Source organism: Lycium barbarum, chromosome 1 (assembly GCF_019175385.1).
Source record: "Lycium barbarum isolate Lr01 chromosome 1, ASM1917538v2, whole genome shotgun sequence".
NCBI lineage: Eukaryota > Viridiplantae > Streptophyta > Magnoliopsida > Solanales > Solanaceae > Lycium > Lycium barbarum.
Genome location: NC_083337.1, coordinates 143882380 through 143889644, shown reverse-complemented (window position 1 = coordinate 143889644; position 7265 = coordinate 143882380).

The window sequence follows — 7265 nt, the reverse complement described above, 5'->3', positions numbered from 1 at the left end:
ATCAAAAATTTGTCCTGTTTTAAGCATCTACAAAGCCTAAACCATTTTTCCTACACCATTTGTAGCACCCTGCCAAGAGAGGACACCACTTAGCAAAATAATGTAATACTTAAAAAGTTAGTATTTTTTCAAAACTATTTTTATAACTTAACTAATAAAAGAAGAAATTATTTTACAATATTTTCAAGAGATTAGAAGAGATTTCAAGTGATCAAACAATAATTATGAAGACAATTTAGCCAATATTATTATAATTTATTATCGGAAATATACAAGGTTGAAAAGATGACATTTCACCAAAATAAAATTTCATTAAATCCCTTAATATACAAGTATACATGCAATTAGTAAAAATTTGGGCATCGCATAGTTAAATAATCACCATATTGATTATAGAGTTTAAGTTTTGTACACCATCAGTATATAAGATTTTTTACACCATCAGGTAATTTCAAAGGTAATATATTTACTTTTTTATATATAATTATAATTTATGATTGAAAAAATATTAAAGAAAAATTAAATCCTAATCGTAATTTACCAAAATTCTTTCCTTTTCCATTATTATTTACTATAATCTAAGGTTTTTCATGGTTTTCATCTCAGCAAAGTATCTCTTCAACTCCACAGTTATTTCATATTGAATGCTAAATATTGAAGTATTATTTTCTCTCAACATTATTGTAAATCAACCATTGAAGAATTCACATTATTGTAAATCAACCATTGAAGTAATTCTCCAACCCTAAACATTATGAATCTTAAAAAAAAAAAAAAAAAACGTCTCAAACATCTAATCCTTGGGAATTTTTCTATTTTTAATTAGGAATTACAACAATTTCTTATGAATCGAACTTGTAACAGCAACAATATTCCCATAATATTCTGACCTAGAGTTCTTCCCTTGATGTGTATTTTCAACGGAAAAGGGCCAAATATACCCCTGTACTTTTGAAAAGGGATCAACTATACCCCTCGTTATACTTTGGGTCTAAATATACCCCTGTCGTTATACTATTAGCTCAAATATATCATTTCTCCGTTAAAGTTGTCCACCTTGGACATCCTATCTTACGTGACAGTGACATTTGATAAGGTGGATGTCACGTGGCATTGCCACCTCATCACCCCTAACCCATTTTACTCCTCCCTTTTCCACCACTAAAAATTTTTACCCCCTCCACCACCATTGTCATCATTATTTATCATTTTAGAAGTAACTTTTTATTCGAACTATGAGGAGTTGGAAGTTCAGTTGACGCTACTTCATTTTTCTCTAACTGAATTAGCCATGTCCCACCTAATCAGAATTTCCCAAAAAAGGAGCTAACCAACTAACTCTAAAATGGGTACACAATATCTCCTACTATAAATTTGGAACTAAAAGTTCTTTAAATATAATTTTTTAATCTTTTTTTTTTCTGGGTACATCTGTTATTATTATTTCTTACGCTTACCATTTCTTTGTTTTGGGTATGCAAAATCTAGTCCGAAAATACAACAAATTATTTTGGAGGATTTGAGGTGTTGTATGACATTTTTGGCATTGGTTGCATATGAAAAGCAAACTCTTGTTGGTTTTGGGTTGCAGATGGTAGTGATGGGCTAAAGGTTTCTGCAACTTTTGTTGCCATTGCTAATGAACTAATTATTGGAAGTGTTCTTTGGATATGAATTTATAAAAGGACTGGAAATGAAAAAGCAAGTGAAAGATAATATACCAGGAAGAGGTTAGAGTAAATAGTGGAGAATCTGGTAGGATGGTGACAATGGTGGCGAAGGGGTGGAGATTTTTAGTGGCGGAAGAGAGGGGAGTAAAATGGGTTACGGGTGATGGGGTGGCATCACTGTCACGTAGAAAAAGATGTCCAAGGTTGACAACTTTAACGGAGGGAGGGTATATTTAAGCCAATATTATAAAGGCATGGGTATATTTGGACCGAAAGTATAACGATGGGCTATATTTGGCCCTTTTCCAATAATACAGGGGCATATTTGGCCCTTTTCCGTATTTTCAAAGGTGTGGGATAAATTTTGGTAATATGCACATTAAACCTTTTCTCAAGATTCCATTTAATTTTTATATTCTATCTTCCACCTCATAAATACATGTCCAATGTACAATCCAAAGATAGAGAATGGATATAGGTCACATAGGATTGGAAAATCCAGAGAGAGAAATTGGATTACCAGATTTAAGGAGCTATGAAAAACGGAGGGTTTGCAGGGAGAGATTAGAAAATAGAAAAACAAAATCAGTGCTTGAGTTTCGGTAAAAGAAAAAAGGTAAATGTTACCTAATGTTGTAAAAAAATTATACACTGCCGATACACAAAACTTAAACTCTTGATTATATCAAATACCTAGGAGAAGAATATTTTTTCATACAAACGCCATTCAAGACTCATACCAAGCATAAAATCCAACTCGCAATCTCAACTACAGACTAATCAAGTCTCTAATCATCCCCAAGTTCAATTCAAGTGTTCAATTTAATACATTAAAAGACTTGAGCATGAACACCTTCAAAATAGTCAAATCATTCACCAAAATCAAGTTACAAAATCATGACCTAACAATCATTCAAAATTACATATTTGGGTGTGTCATATGAATCATGTATATGATCATCCCCGCGCCACCTGATACTTACCCTCTGGAACTTGATCATCCATGCGCCTAATCTCTCCAGCCTGTCGGATACCGTCCTCAAGATCCGTACCATCTTCGTAGCAACCCCGGGATTAGACATATGCTCTAACCCCAACATGCGTAATCGATGTACGACCACCAATTGAATTTGTGTTCAACGGTAAAAAAAAATAGTAATTTTTAAAACGTAATAATTAATACAATTAAATAAATCTAAATACGATAAACTTACCAACGCCTCGTACTGCCCCGTTTGTGCTGCGTATCCTACATCCCTTACAGGACGCAAAACTGGGTTGCCAATCAATCGGCGTGTGATTCCATGATACCGATGCATGTAATCTATGATGGAAGTCGCATGACCGACCACCCCTAAAGTCCCCAACCTGTCCTGCCAAACGCTGGAGCTGGACACCAATGAAAGCCAGAAATGCATCGTCGGTGGTCGCTTGATCATCTCGCTAGTAGTGTCAGAGCTCATGACGAATGTCGGGGGGTATAGTCCTGTGTATGCCCAAACTGTCGCAAAACGCGCTCGGGCATATGGTACTCAACGAAGTCTAGGCATATCAATGGACACCGCGACCTCCACAGGGCACGACCAACCCTGCAAAAGGCCGGCAACCCATCCAAAATAGCAGCGTACGGTGTCCATATAAATAGCTGCATAAACTATAGATACAAATTAGTGATCACCAAGTAGAAAAGACGTTTAATTAAATTAATAATGTAAAGTTAAATAGTTTTACTGCATCGTCCGTCATCTGATCAAGCTGGTCTCGAAATGGAAGAATATTGTGGTACATATCCACATCCCGGTCAAAACCTGTCGTCCACCCCCTCGTGTAGGGCATGTCAATATTGAGGTGATGCCTAGGTACTGGCTGAAAAGGCAACATCGTCTCCCACGCCCATAACTGAAAGCAATATTGGAAAATATGATTTTTTTAGTCATTGTTTTAAGAGGTTTGTTTACATTAAAGTAACTAACACTTAAAATATTACCTGGAGAAGAGCAAAAAAATCCATACACATCATTGATACCGCCAATAGACGCTCGGCATAGAAATCGGTAGAGGTACGCCAAAACAGCACCGCCCCACCTGTAGTCTCCTAAGCTATCCAGATGCTCCGGGAAGATCAAATATCGTAAGCTGACATAGCCGCCTGATGTGTTCGGGAACAAGATGCCCCCGAATATAATAAGCAGATACAAACGGACATGACGATCAATAAAGTCCTGAGAAGTGTCGTCCTCAATAGGAGGCCAATCCCAAGACCTGGGTCGCAACACTAGGCATGAAGTGGGTGAGCCTAGTTAACTCTGACACCCATGTCCTACCAGGAGGAGGCTCGTACAGACTTTATAATGGTTATCCATCTACCCGCAATCTAAACAAAACCTCCATATCCTGAAGTGTAATCGTAGCCTCACTAGTGCGTAGATGGAAGGTACGTGTCTCTGGCCTCAACCATGACCGTAATGAGCGCCAAATCATGCTGTACCTGACCAGAAGACACGCAACGATAGATACTGCCCCAAAATAATATCTCTAAGGCGCGGGAGTGTGGGGGACGCTCGCGTAACAGAGTCCACTTTCTCTGCAGCCTACGGAGACAGAGCCTAGTCGATATCCTCATAGCACCAGTGCATAATAACTCGGACCTATGATTGTCTTGCAAAGAAAGTACTGATCTATCATCGGTCTCCGGGTGAACATTCGGATCCATGAAGAGTCGTGTCTGTAGAAACTAAATTACTCATTATTCTTGAAATTAAAGTGAAATTATATTAACTAACTAATCATTTATAGGGAATATGTGAATTATGTTGTATCATATTTTGTGAATAATTATATCTAATTACAATTATTGTCCTAACTACAATTAAAAAATAACGAACTAATTTATTTAACGATTAACATGGGAGAAACAGATAATTAACATGGGATAAATAATTTCGCAAATAAATAAATTAACAATGCCATAATTAGAAAATATTAGAAGATTACTATATTTTTCTATAATTAAGAAATTAATAATTCATAAACAATTAACAAATAAACAATTCATGTCAACAATTAACAATGACATAATTAACAAAAAATAGTAGATTACTATATATTTTCTAATTAAACAAGTCATAAACAATTAATATATTAACAATTCATAAAAAATTAACAAAGTAACAATTCATACTCAATTAACAAATTAACAATTCATAATCAATTAACAAATAATAAATTAACCAAAAAAAAACAGTACAAAAAACGGGCAGTAGCCTAACAGCCAACAAATGCAAAAATAACAATGATTTTTCGAAATTCGAGACTATGAAACGCTAAACATGCTTAGGATTATAATATATTTAACAAAAAAATTAAAAAGTTCATAGTAGAATACCTTGATCGGAGCTTGTTGTAGGGTTGTTTTAATCGAGTTGTGCGTCGCGTTTTTCCAAAATTAGACCTTAGAATCTTGCTCTTTGACTCGAATATACCGAAAATCTAAACTTTCCAAACGAAATTTGAATAGAAAACGACGTTTTTTGGAAGTGGACCCTACCAGTTTTCTCCTTCAATGTTTTTTTTTTTTTTTTTTTTTTTTAACTTTTGGGAGGGACTAGTGATGGAACCCGATGAGTTTTTGTTGGGGTCTATAGCGCAGTAAAATACTGCGCTAACGGAGGGATATATCCTTTAGTGCAGTAAAATACTGCGTTAAAGGATATAACTGTGCCGTTACATTAAGTCCTTTAACGCAGTATTTTACTACATTAAAGGTACTTTTGTGCCATTTTTTTCTGGAATATTTTGATTTAAATATTTTTTTATTGGGTCATTTTGGTTCCAGACTCTTCTCTTAGCACTAGTCATCAGACTTTTTGCTCAAACGAATTCTAGATAAGTAATAGTATATACCAAAATTATAATCTTGTAGATTGATCTAAGTGAATATTATCCATTTCTAGATTAACTCAGCCAGAAGTAGAAAAATAATTGTAAATTTGTAGTGACATCACTTGTAACAATACTAGATGATATGTCCCGTGCGGTGCACGGGTCCAATTATTTCTTGATTTATTGCTAATTAACACATGTCTTAAGAAAATTAAAAAAAAAAAGGCTTTGTGTGACGTGTAGAATTACGACGTCGTGAAATTCAGAAATTATAAATTTTGAATATGCTGAGGTAAAAATCGCACAATACATATTGCAACGCTATGCGGCAATTGAAATTGCATTTCGGGATAACTTGTATAAAATGATATCAATAGGTTTATGTAACCAAACATCTAAATTCAAATCTATATAAATTTTACGATGTGTTAATTTTTCTTTAAGAGATAATACAATTGTTACATATAAATATGTGGTTACACTATATTCTTTTAATTAAATAAAAATGAACATTTGAATTTTAGAATTATGAAAGAGATATTTTGTTTTTGTAGTTAAAATTCTGTATTGGAAAGCTACTTGATTTTAAATAGTGAAGGGTGGTAACTGGTAAGTAGTGTAAACACCTGCTAAAAAAAGATTGAAGGCAAGTGGGGGCCCCAGTGAAGATCATAAAGAGAAAGTAAGTTGTCAGCAAAATTGAGGGATGGGGCTACTCACTACCTCTTGTTACACAGGAGAATTCATAGAATCTAACCATGCAAAACAGACAAGTTGTAATCAGCCTTGGCTGCTGTAGTAGAGCGTGAATTCCAAGAAGTTCACTCACAGCCACAAACCTCTCAGAGTTGGGGGGTCCTTTTTTCACGTGGACTCACCAAATTAATATCACAAAGTAACACTTCGCAAAACTTACTAATATCACAAAATTTGGACCGTCCAATTTGTTTTATTTATATTTATATAATAATAATAATAATGGTGTCTGATTAAAAATATATTTTTGACACACATGGAAAAGGTACTCAAAATTTATCTTACCATGCTATTTTTGTGCTTATAAAAAAAAAAAAAATTAAAAGTAAAACCAAAAAAATATTAAAATTAAATAATATTAGTACTATTTTTTTTTCTTCAAATATTGAAAGAGCGTAGTATAAAATAAAACAGAATTTTATTTCTTTGTTTGGTTTTTGCTTCACGTGAGACTATTTAGTTTGGAATGGTTGACACTATTATCAAATACTAGTATAATTTTTACTAAATTTATTAAATTATTTTAATATTTTATATTTTTATTGTACAAATATGTAACTTAAAAAAATAAGTGAAAATAAATTTTTATCTTTTGAATATAAACAAATAAATTTATATGCTATTTAAAAAAAAATATGTGTAAAACAAAAGTATTTTATTAAAACAATAAAATAAGTCTATAAAAGCGCAATTGACTAAGAGCCCGTTTGGATTGACTTATAAGTTGTTTATAAGCTATTTTTAGTTTTTTTGAGTGTTTGGCTGGCCAGCTTAAAGTCATTTTATGCTTAAAATAAGCTCAAAAAATAATTGAGTCCATTTGACTTAACTTATCTAAAGTAGCTTATAAGCTAAAAAATAACTTATAAGCCAAAAAAATAAATTAGAATCAATTTTTTTTTTATTTTTTTTAGCTTACAAGGTGCGCATAAGCCCTCCAAACGGGCTCTAAGTTAA